Source organism: Artemia sp. Qi Xiang Cuo, chromosome 3 (assembly GCF_049724085.1).
Source record: "Artemia sp. Qi Xiang Cuo chromosome 3, ASM4972408v1, whole genome shotgun sequence".
Lineage (NCBI taxonomy): Eukaryota > Metazoa > Arthropoda > Branchiopoda > Anostraca > Artemiidae > Artemia > Artemia sp. Qi Xiang Cuo.
Genome location: NC_142796.1, coordinates 56,343,049 through 56,353,650, shown reverse-complemented (window position 1 = coordinate 56,353,650; position 10,602 = coordinate 56,343,049). Strand labels below are relative to the sequence as shown.

The window sequence follows — 10,602 nt, the reverse complement described above, 5'->3', positions numbered from 1 at the left end:
TATAAACCGATTAAATACGTATGAGTGGATGGGGAACTCCCACTTGTAAAGCCAAAGTTGATGAAGCCTGTTATCTCACAGTTTAAAATTGACCAGTAAAACACGTGTGTGTGGATGCAGAATCCCCGCTTGTAAAACCAAAGTTCATCAGACCTGTTATCTCACAGTTCAGAATAAACTCATTAAACACTTGTGTGATGACCTTCAGTAATTTAGCTCAGGTCTTTAGCTAATACGGGCCAAGTAAGAGTTCATTTTTTCCCCGAGAGGTCTTGGATGGCTGCCAAAGCGAACCGTTAGCTAATATGGACCAAATCAGAGTTCATTGCTCCCAACCGCTGACCTTGGAGGAGCTTCAGAACATTCATTACTCATTGATAAAGAGTACTCTCTGCTGGGCTTTTCCTTCTAACATCTTTTTCAACTTTTCTATGCAACTAAGAAGCTCAAGTTCGAGGAGCTATGGTTCGATAGTCACTTTCCACAGACTATCTTATTTTACGGTTCCTCTGGAAAACATAAAGCACATCGTCTTGAGCCTTTTGAAGTAGTTACTTCTCAGAATTATGTTTGATTATTATGATTTATTCCTCATCTGATTAAAACCTTTGTTTCAGGATTTGTGTTATTACCGAGGAAAGACACAACGTCTTGGCTATTCCAGCGCTAAGTTTTTCCAATAATTTAACTTATTTTACTATGACAGTAAAAAATGTAGCGTAGTACTTTCATTTCAAGCTAAATTTATCCCAGCTATAGAGCATCGAATGGGAATTTCCCGTATTCTGCTTGTTTTTTCTTTTTTGAAAGTGTGAACTTCAATTTATGTTAATTTGGGAAGGGGGAGGGGTATACACCTCGCTAGACTAATAAAATAGGTTTCGGGGCATTTTTAGTGTTTCCGGTTGAAAAATTGAAGAAAGCTGAATCCCCCCCCCCTGGGTTTTGAAAAATACGTTTTGTCTTCCTCGTGCATTTTGTGAACAGACTCTACTGAGCAAAATTTATTTCTCCAAATCCAAGATCGGTGGGAGGGGAGCAAATTTGTCTTTTTGTCAGTTATGTCAGGGGAAATACTAAAAAAAGGCCTTTTGAATGAAAATACCCTCTAAAAGGATATTTTTCAAAATTCAGGAAACTAGTGGAGATTTTTGTATCTCCATGCAAAAAGATCTCCATGTCCATGCGGATCTCCAAAAAAGATCTCCAATTTCCATGCGGAGATTAGTGGAGAATGGCAAAAATTCTCTCAGATTTTTACCACTGATACCATTTCTAATTTGCAAAGATTTCATGGAATGATAATATTGGAATTTTTTCACTCGCTCATGTTCTTATAATTTTCCGTGGAAAAACATTATTGCTAATTTTTATTACAACCACTGTCCAAGTTTAAATCAAATCGATTGAATAATAATAGATTAGTTTCGACGAACAATTAATCAAACAAACAAGGTTGCCAAAAAAAAGTTGAGGAACGACCTGTTATGCTATAGGAAACGATAATGTCATTGCCAGATACCAGTAAATATTTATGAGTGGTAGTTAATTAAAGCCCTATCTTTAATCTCTTGTAGAGCAACCAGTCCTGATGCAGGATAACATAGGCTATATTTCCAAAAGATTGTAATCAATATTGAACGGCTCTACAATCAATTTTCCGTTATTAATTAATCAGAGTATCCGCAAAAGGTGCAAAACTAAACTATTTATTTTAGCATTACAAAATATAAAGGACTAAATAATAAATTTGCTTTCCTGTGATACGATTAACCTAAACGTTAAAAGATGTTAACGAAAGTGAGACTTTAACTCATATACAGTGGAGCTGGACACTTTGACAGAATTTAAAACTACTTCTTCTGAAAGTTTACAACAATTTAAAAAAAGGGTTGGATGTTGGGGTGGCTTTAGGCTATGTTTGTTGATGTTCATACAGATCCATTCCTTGGGTTAGTGGTGACCTGGAGAAAATTGATGACAGCACCCCCTCCCCTGTCTCAAAAGTAAGCAAAAAAGCCGAATCAAAGTGAAAAATTTGATCAAAGTGGCCCCCCTTAGCAGGTGCTTCCCCCCAGCCATGGCACCCGGGAAGCTGCCCCCTTCTTTGAACGGCTCTGCATTGATGCGTGCTAGAAGGCTGAGAAATTGAAGACAGACGAGCACAAACACCAAATTGATTGGTACCATAAATTGCTTACGTTGAATGTCTGTATTACATACATTTTATCTTTGCCATTGACTTAGGAACTTCTGTCAGGCTTTCTTAGCAAGCGCTATCTATTTTATTGCAGTTGTTACTTTATCTGCAAACCGTAGGCGACGTCGGATAGAAAAAAGAGTTGTAAGATTCTATAGATACTGACTGGTGAAAGCTGATACTCATTCTTTTTTGGACTAGACAGCTGGTTAAACTTTGATAAACCTATTAAGCTAGTTCTGATTTGAATTACTATTTTCATACATATGACATTTTTAATTTTTGCACATTGTGAAGAGCTTAGCCTGCATAAAATATGGCTGAGATTCTCTGGAATATGTTAGGCCTATTTTTTACAAAACATATATGCGATAGTTGGAAAATAGACTCATAATTGTAGTCTTGTATTAATCACCCTCATTGCCCACCCTCCCTATAAAAATCTACATATGTACTCTTTATGAAATAATGATTTAGTATTATTGTAGGCTACCCAAGAAGATCAAGGACCCTATAGACAGAATTAGGAATCTAGAATATGCCTAGTATGGTACCATTAGAAAGTAGTGGCTCTCTGAAGGATACACTCTGGTATTAGATTATAATTAGGGCTATTGAGAAAGAATTTATAATCAGAAAACAATTCTTATGGGTAATGTTTAGGTAAATATCTACCAAATCATATTATTGAGTAGGAATAAAGTGAATACACCATTCAATGCCTTTTTTGGTAAAATTCTACTTTAGCTACTTTTGGCTATCTTGGGAAGGGGTTAGGTTAGGAAAATGAGACTTTCAGGGATGGGTCTACATGCTATAGTATTTCCTGGGAAGGTATTTTGAAGTACCTACCTCCACTTCTTCTCCCTCTAGAGGGTCATGAAATTTGCCTACATGACAGGACTATACCCATTGAAATTTTGACAAAACAACATTTTACCTTAATTTTCAGTTATCAGTTTCTTTTTCTCTGGCTTTAGTTATGAAAATGCAATTTCAGTTATTTGAGCAGAATTTTAAGACATATAAATAGTTTATTTCCAAAATTCAGGAAATGTATTTGCATATCTTTAAAACCTTATAAATTGGGATTGAGCAAAGTTGTGAAGCTGAAAACAATTTTGTTGTACTTCATTTAAGCAGAAGATCTATTTTGCAAGGTTTCACTTCTATAACTCACATATTTTTAAAGGTCATCAACGGTAAGGACCCTCTAGAGGGAGACAAGGTGGAGGTGGATACTTCAAAATATCTTCCCAGGACATACTTTAGCCTGTAGACCCATCCCTGAAAGTTTCATTTTCTTAACCTAACCCCTTTCCAAGATAGTCAAAAGTAGCTAAAGTAGAATTTTACCCTTTTTTTATGCTGATTATGAATATAATAAGCATTTCTATTGGAAATGAATATCAGCCCCCCCCCTATAGGCATATAGGCTATACCTAACCTAACCCTGAATTGGCATATATAGGGGGGGGGGGCTGTAATTCATTTCCGATAGAAATGCTTATTATATTTGTAAACAGCATAAAAAAAGGCATCAAATGATGTATTCACTTTAGTCCTAACTCAATAGCCTAATATGATTTGGTAGGTATTTACCAATGTTTACAGCTATTAACAGACTATTCATGTAGGTAAGAAACAAACTTACCTCTATAGTCAGAAGGGTAAATTTTTACCAAATCATATTAATGACTAAAGTGAATATACCACTTGATGCCTTTTTTTATGCTCTTTCCAAATAGCCTATAATAATGATTTTTGTTCGAAATGAATTCCCCCCCCCCTATATACCAATTCAGGGTATATATTTACACATTAAGGGGGAAGGGGATAAAGTTTAAACTTACCTCTTATTTACATCAGAAATAAAATTTGCCCCCTCCCCCTAATATGCAAATATATACCCTGAATTGGTATATATAGGGGTGGGGGTAAAATTCATTTCCAACAAAAATGATTATTATATTTGGAAAGAGCATAAAAAAGGTGGTAAATTTTTACCAAATCATGTTATTGACTTACAAATAAAGTGAATATACCACTGGATGCTTTTTTTTATGCTCTTTACAAATATAATAATCATTTTTGTTGGAAATGAATTTTAGCCCCCTATATAGCCTATATATACAAATTCAGGGTACATAATTGCAAATTAGGGGGTGGGGGAAAGTTTAATCTTACCTCTCATTCACATCAGAAATAAAATTTACCTCCACCCCCTAATGTGCAAATATATACCCTGAATTGGGATAAATAGGGGTGGGGGTAAAATTCATTTCCAACAAAAATGATTATTATATTTGGAAAGAGCATAAAAAAAGGCATCAAGTGGTATGTTTACTTTATTCATAAGTCAATAATATGATTTTGTAAAAATTTACCAAAAAGGCATTGAGTGGTATATTCACTTTATTTGTAAGTCAATAATATGATTTGGTAAAAAGTTACAGTCAGAAGTGCATCCTGAATCCAAATTTACCATTCATTTGTGTCAAAAATGAACTCTCCCCATGGAAAATGTGTTAACTAGCCTATAATTATTATGAATAGGCATATTATAAAGTAAGAATTGTTTTCTTAACCCTAGAAGGGTAAGCATTTGTGAAATTTATGACACCAAAATGTGTTTTTGTAGTTACCATGAAAACAGATGCATTGCACAAACTGACCTCCCCAATATGCTCATCTTAAGATTAGCCAGCTTTTGTGCTGTCACTGAGGTTTTAATATCTGAACTAGTTGGGGAGATATTAAGGGTGGGTAGTAAAATTTACAAAAGCTTGCCATCTATGTAAATTTTTCACCTAATCAGGAAAACTGATTTTTGTTTATTAAAACTGTAATTTTTAAGCTTTTTTGAGACTATAAGGTGAGACCAGTTTTCTAATGTTTTTTATAAGGTCTGTAGCAAACTTTGTCAGGTATAGCATATGAAAATGCTGAATTTGGCTATTTTCTGATTTTACCTGTTTGTTCCCCTATCCAGGGGCAAATCTCCAGGATTTTTTTTTTGTGGGGAGGGGGGCAAGAGAGGTCCATATCCTCTTAGTCAAGGGGTATGGGATATATACTAATTTTTTCTCTGCATTATTTGTTGGGGGGCAGCTCTTCCATGACTCAGTTATTACTTCTGGGAAGAAATTAAATTTAGAGCCCTCAAAGGTACTAAAACCTAACATAATTTTAAGAAGAGCCTGAAACCACCCAAAAACAAAACTGGTATCATTTTTGACTAGGGTAAAGGTACCAATGATTTGACAGTTTTTGTAAAAAGTACTTTTTCTACTCCAGAAGGCTTAAATTAAAGACTTTTGGTTTGAAAAGGGTTCCAGTATGTAGAAAAAATATCTACAAATCTAACTGTTTGTTTAGAAGTTGGGAGTTTTATCAGAAAAGTGTACAAAACTCCAATTTCTTAAATTGGAGCATTTTCACCAACAAATTCAACAGAACAAAAAAGTTACCTGTTTTTGATGCAAGTCAGAACCCTGTTTGACATGTGTCAAAATACTTGGAGAATACTTGTGGGGAGATCCTGGTGGATTCAACATGTCTATTCTTTTTACTTTATTAAATAAAAAAAAACAACAGTTTTTTTTAACTGAAAGTAAGGAGCAACGTTAAAACTTATAACAAATGGAAATTATTCTGTATATGAAAGGGGCTGTCCCTCCTCAATGCCTTGCTCTTTACACTAAAGTTTTTTTATTGTTTTATAAAAGAAAGTTGTAAGACAGAGTCAAACTTAAGTGTAAAGAGCAAGGCATTGAGGAGGGGACAGCCCTTTTCATATAGGGAATAATTTCCGTTTGTTTTAAGTTTTAAAGTTTTTGTTTTCTGAAGGTTTTGAATTTATGCAGCTTTGATTTTGACTTACCATACATGAATAATTAGGACAAAATTTGCATATTAATTTTCCTTTTTTTTTGGCTAAATGACTTTCTCAAAATTATGATCTGATGTAATTTACAAATTAACTTACATAACAAACTTCTATATTTGTATATTTTTATTATGTATATTAGGTATTAGGGGCCTTGTCCCCTAGTCAATACCTTGCTCTTTATGCTAAAGTTCAAATTTTGTTCCAATTCTTTAAGAATGACCCCTTAATCACAAAGGCTGTTAATTAGAATAAATAGCTCTGATGAAAGTCCAAAACAAAATTTTTTTTTTGTGGGGAGGGGGGCAAGAGAGGTCCATATCCTCATAGTCAAGGGGCATGGGATATATACTAATTTTTTCTCTGCATTATTTGTTGGGGGGCAGCTCTTCCATGACTCAGTTATTACTTCTGGGAAGAAATTAAATTTAGAGCCCTCAAAGGTACTAAAACCTAACATAATTTTAAGAAGAGCCTGAAACCACCCAAAAACAAAACTGGTATCATTTTTGACTAGGGTAAAGGTACCAATGATTTGACAGTACCAATGATTTGACAGTTTTTGTAAAAAGTACTTTTTCTACTCCAGAAGGCTTAAATTAAAGACTTTTGGTTTGAAAAGGGTTCCAGTATGTAGAAAAAATATCTACAAATCTAACTGTTTGTTTAGAAGTTGGGAGTTTTATCAGAAAAGTGTACAAAACTCCAATTTCTTAAATTGGAGCATTTTCACCAACATATTCAACAGAACAAAAAAGTTACCTGTTTTTGATGCAAGTCAGAACCCTGTTTGACATGTGTCAAAATACTTGGAGAATACTTGTGGGGAGATCCTGGTGGATTCAACATGTCTATTCTTTTTACTTTATTAAATAAAAAAAAACAACAGTTTTTTTTAACTGAAAGTAAGGAGCAACGTTAAAACTTATAACAAATGGAAATTATTCTGTATATGAAAGGGGCTGTCCCCTCCTCAATGCCTTGCTCTTTACACTAAAGTTTTTTTATTGTTTTATAAAAGAAAGTTGTAAGACAGAGTCAAACTTAAGTGTAAAGAGCAAGGCATTGAGGAGGGGACAGCCCTTTTCATATAGGGAATAATTTCCGTTTGTTTTAAGTTTTAAAGTTTTTGTTTTCTGAAGGTTTTGAATTTATGCAGCTTTGATTTTGACTTACCATACATGAATAATTAGGACAAAATTTGCATATTAATTTTCCTTTTTTTTTGGCTAAATGACTTTCTCAAAATTATGATCTGATGTAATTTACAAATTAACTTACATAACAAACTTCTATATTTGTATATTTTTATTATGTATATTAGGTATTAGGGGCCTTGTCCCCTAGTCAATACCTTGCTCTTTATGCTAAAGTTCAAATTTTGTTCCAATTCTTTAAGAATGACCCCTTAATCACAAAGGCTGTTAATTAGAATAAATAGCTCTGATGAAAGTCCAAAACAAACTTTAGTGTAAGGAGCAAGGTAATAACTAAGGGGCAAACGCAATCATATATGTAATAATTTCCGTTTGTTTTAAATTTTGATGTTGCTCCTTATTTTCAGTTGAAAAAATTGTTTTTTTATTATTTAATTTCTGATTGTTTTTTTTAAATAATGCTGCAAAATCTGGCACCCCCTTCATAACAATGTCCCTTCCCCCATGGGAAGATCCTCACACATAACCCCTGTCCCACCCTCCCCCCAACTACCAGATAAAATCCCCCCCTGAAAACTTCTGTATACTTCCCAATAACCAAGGCTATATGTAAACATTAGGCAAAGTTCATAACTTGCAGACCTTCCGTCAGGGACTGTGGAGGATTAAGTCATCCTCAAAGACATAGTTATTGTATTTTTTTACCATTCTGAACAAAATGGCTATCTCAAAATTTTGATTGGATGACTTTGGGAAAAAATGAGTGTGGGAGGGGGCCTAGTTGCCCTCCATTTTTGTTTTCACTTATAAGGGCACTAGAACTTAATTTCTATTCAAATCAGCCCTCCTTTGGTATTCTAGGACCACTGGTTTGATACATGATCTTCCTTCTAGCAAAAAATACAAAATTCCACATTTTTGCTGATAGGAGCTTGAAACTTCTATAGTAGGGTTTTCTGATACACTGAATCTGATGGTGTGATTTTCATTTAAGTTCTATGACTTTTAGGGGGTGTTTCCCCCTTTTTTCAAAAATAAGGCAAGTTGTCTCAGGCAAGTAACTTTTGATGGGTATGACTAAACTTGATGAAACTTATATATTGAAAATCAACATAAAAATCTGATTCTTTTGATGTATCTATGGGTATCAAAATTCTGCTTTTTAGAGTTTTGGTTACTGTTGAGCCAGGTCACTCCAAACTTACACTTCATTACCACATACTGTTTGATTTCATTGTTTCTCTTCAACTTTTTTAAATGTGTAAATGTATAAAATACTACTCAGATAGTGGAAGCAAAAAATTGAAAAATTGCCTCAAGTATAGGGACAAAAGTGGATACTCATATTGAGTGTTCGTGTGACCTAGGTCTCTGTAATATATTGTGTGATATAATAGTGTGATATAGGTCTCTTCATAAATGCTGCCTGGAATAGTTCACTGTCTCTCTGTTTTAATAGTCCAGCAAAGATTTCATTGGTGTTCACAGTTAGAGTGTTGTCAACATTTGGCCATTTGACAATTAATATATCTGTTTAATCCACTTAAAAAATTTTAAGTTTGGCTATCCTTTGTCTGGAAAGTCCAAAATTCTTGAAATATGCATGTCGTACTTAATATTATTAGAAGTTTGTGACACCAAGGAGTGTTATACATTTCATTAGCATTTTGGGTGGGATTGGGTGGTATAGGAATTCCATGCTAATTAGGGAGGGGTTCAGAGAGAATCTCTCGTATTTTACAGCTTGAGGTCTGTTTGACAGAAAAATAGTATAAAATTTACTAAGAGAGGGTGCACTTAAAATTTATTCAGTGGTAAATGAATTAGGGTGTTGTGATCAACCAAATCAAATGTTTAAAAATATGAACATAGCATGAGGCCAAGCGGCAGTTCCTCATATGATGGACAAATCTAGCATACAATCAGTAAAACCACAATAAAAAAACAACTTTTTTTAAAATGTTTTGTCTTTTTAAATATTATTACAAATAATAATCATCAAAACCTCTGATTGTTGAGAAAGTACCCGTAAATTCAACAACTATATTTTTGTCAGAGGACCCTTGAATTTCAACACCAATTGTTTCTCATCTATTTTACATGTTCAGTGAAGTTTCAACAGAGTCACCTATATTTTGACAGGGCCTGTTTCTGTCTGTTGGACATTTTGACAAGGTTATAACAAGATATTCTCAAAAGAAATGAAGATCATAATAGAAGCCAATGTCTACATTTGAGTTTGGCTGAAGGAACATTTTTAGTTGGTCTGGTATTCCACTAAATCAGACATGATTTTTCAACACTTGGAACATTGTTTTTTCAATATTATATTAGCTGCCATTTTAACTAGAAAACAGCCAATACGGCTACATTTTAGAGAAGATCAGATGTATCTTGATGCATTGGTGCTGATCCCCACTTTTGTTTGCTAAAAAATAACCAAGTAATGACAGTTTGAACATTTTATAGCTAAAAAAATTGCTGGGAGCTCATTTTGTGTTGAAAACAGAAAACTGATTGGATTGAATATTCTTTTCATATCTGGGTTTATTGTATATAGTATCTTTGCGTTGTCAAAATATAACGGAGGCTTCAAGAAATGGTGTTCCAAGTCACCACTAAGCAGAGTTATCCTGTTTTGAAGGAAAATTTTGACAGTGGTTCCAAAATTGCACTGTCAAATCATTGGTTCCTTTACCCTAGTTTCTGGCTCTTTTTAAGAACTTGGTAAGTATAACATTCCAGCATAATTTAGCTAGAATAAAAGTGAATAGATCACTTGATGCCTCCTTTATGCTCTAATTCAATAATCACCCCTTTCTGGAGGAAATTACATTTCAAGCCCTTAACCCTAGAATACTGTTGTTTCCTAAAAGTTGCATTAATACTATCTATTTGTAAACTTTACAACTTTAACTTTGAATGCTTGCAAAAAATCAGGGAGTTGAGGTACCAAATATTTTTTTTGGAACTTATCTGTTTGCCAGTTCACACTAGAGAGTTTGAATCTAAAAAATCAGACATAACTGGTTTATAGCTATTTATATACAAAGACAATTAGCTTCAGCTCAGTGGAAAGGTATATCTTAATAAATATTTAGTTGGTATTCTGGTTAGGTTAGGTTACATTTTGCATGCAGCCCAACTATACTTAACCCTGTGCAAATATACAGCCCAAATTATATTTATTCTATCTATCTCCCAAGCACCTCAGTTGTTTCAACCACATACCGGTAGATCCAAATTCTCAAGTGTGTACTGGCTAACAGATAAGTACCATTTTTTTTTATCAGTGCATTGACTAAATATAAAAGAATACAAAAATGGAAGAATTACTTTAAATTGCAGCTTGGAGC

General features: G+C 33.9%; 1 protein-coding gene across 2 annotated transcripts in view; it reads left to right on the top strand.

Annotated features, from left to right (window-relative positions):
- Positions 1-2,351: 2,351 nt before the first annotated feature.
- TrpRS (Tryptophanyl-tRNA synthetase) overlaps positions 2,352-10,602 on the top strand; it is a 57,601-nt gene continuing 49,350 nt past the window's right edge. The window contains exon 1 of one of the 2 annotated variants that reach the window (XM_089086219.1): positions 2,352-2,408. The gene's annotated coding sequence lies outside the window, so the exon portion shown is untranslated. Of the gene's footprint in view, positions 2,433-10,602 lie in introns of both variants that reach the window. The other variant, XM_089086220.1, reaches the window with a different exon arrangement.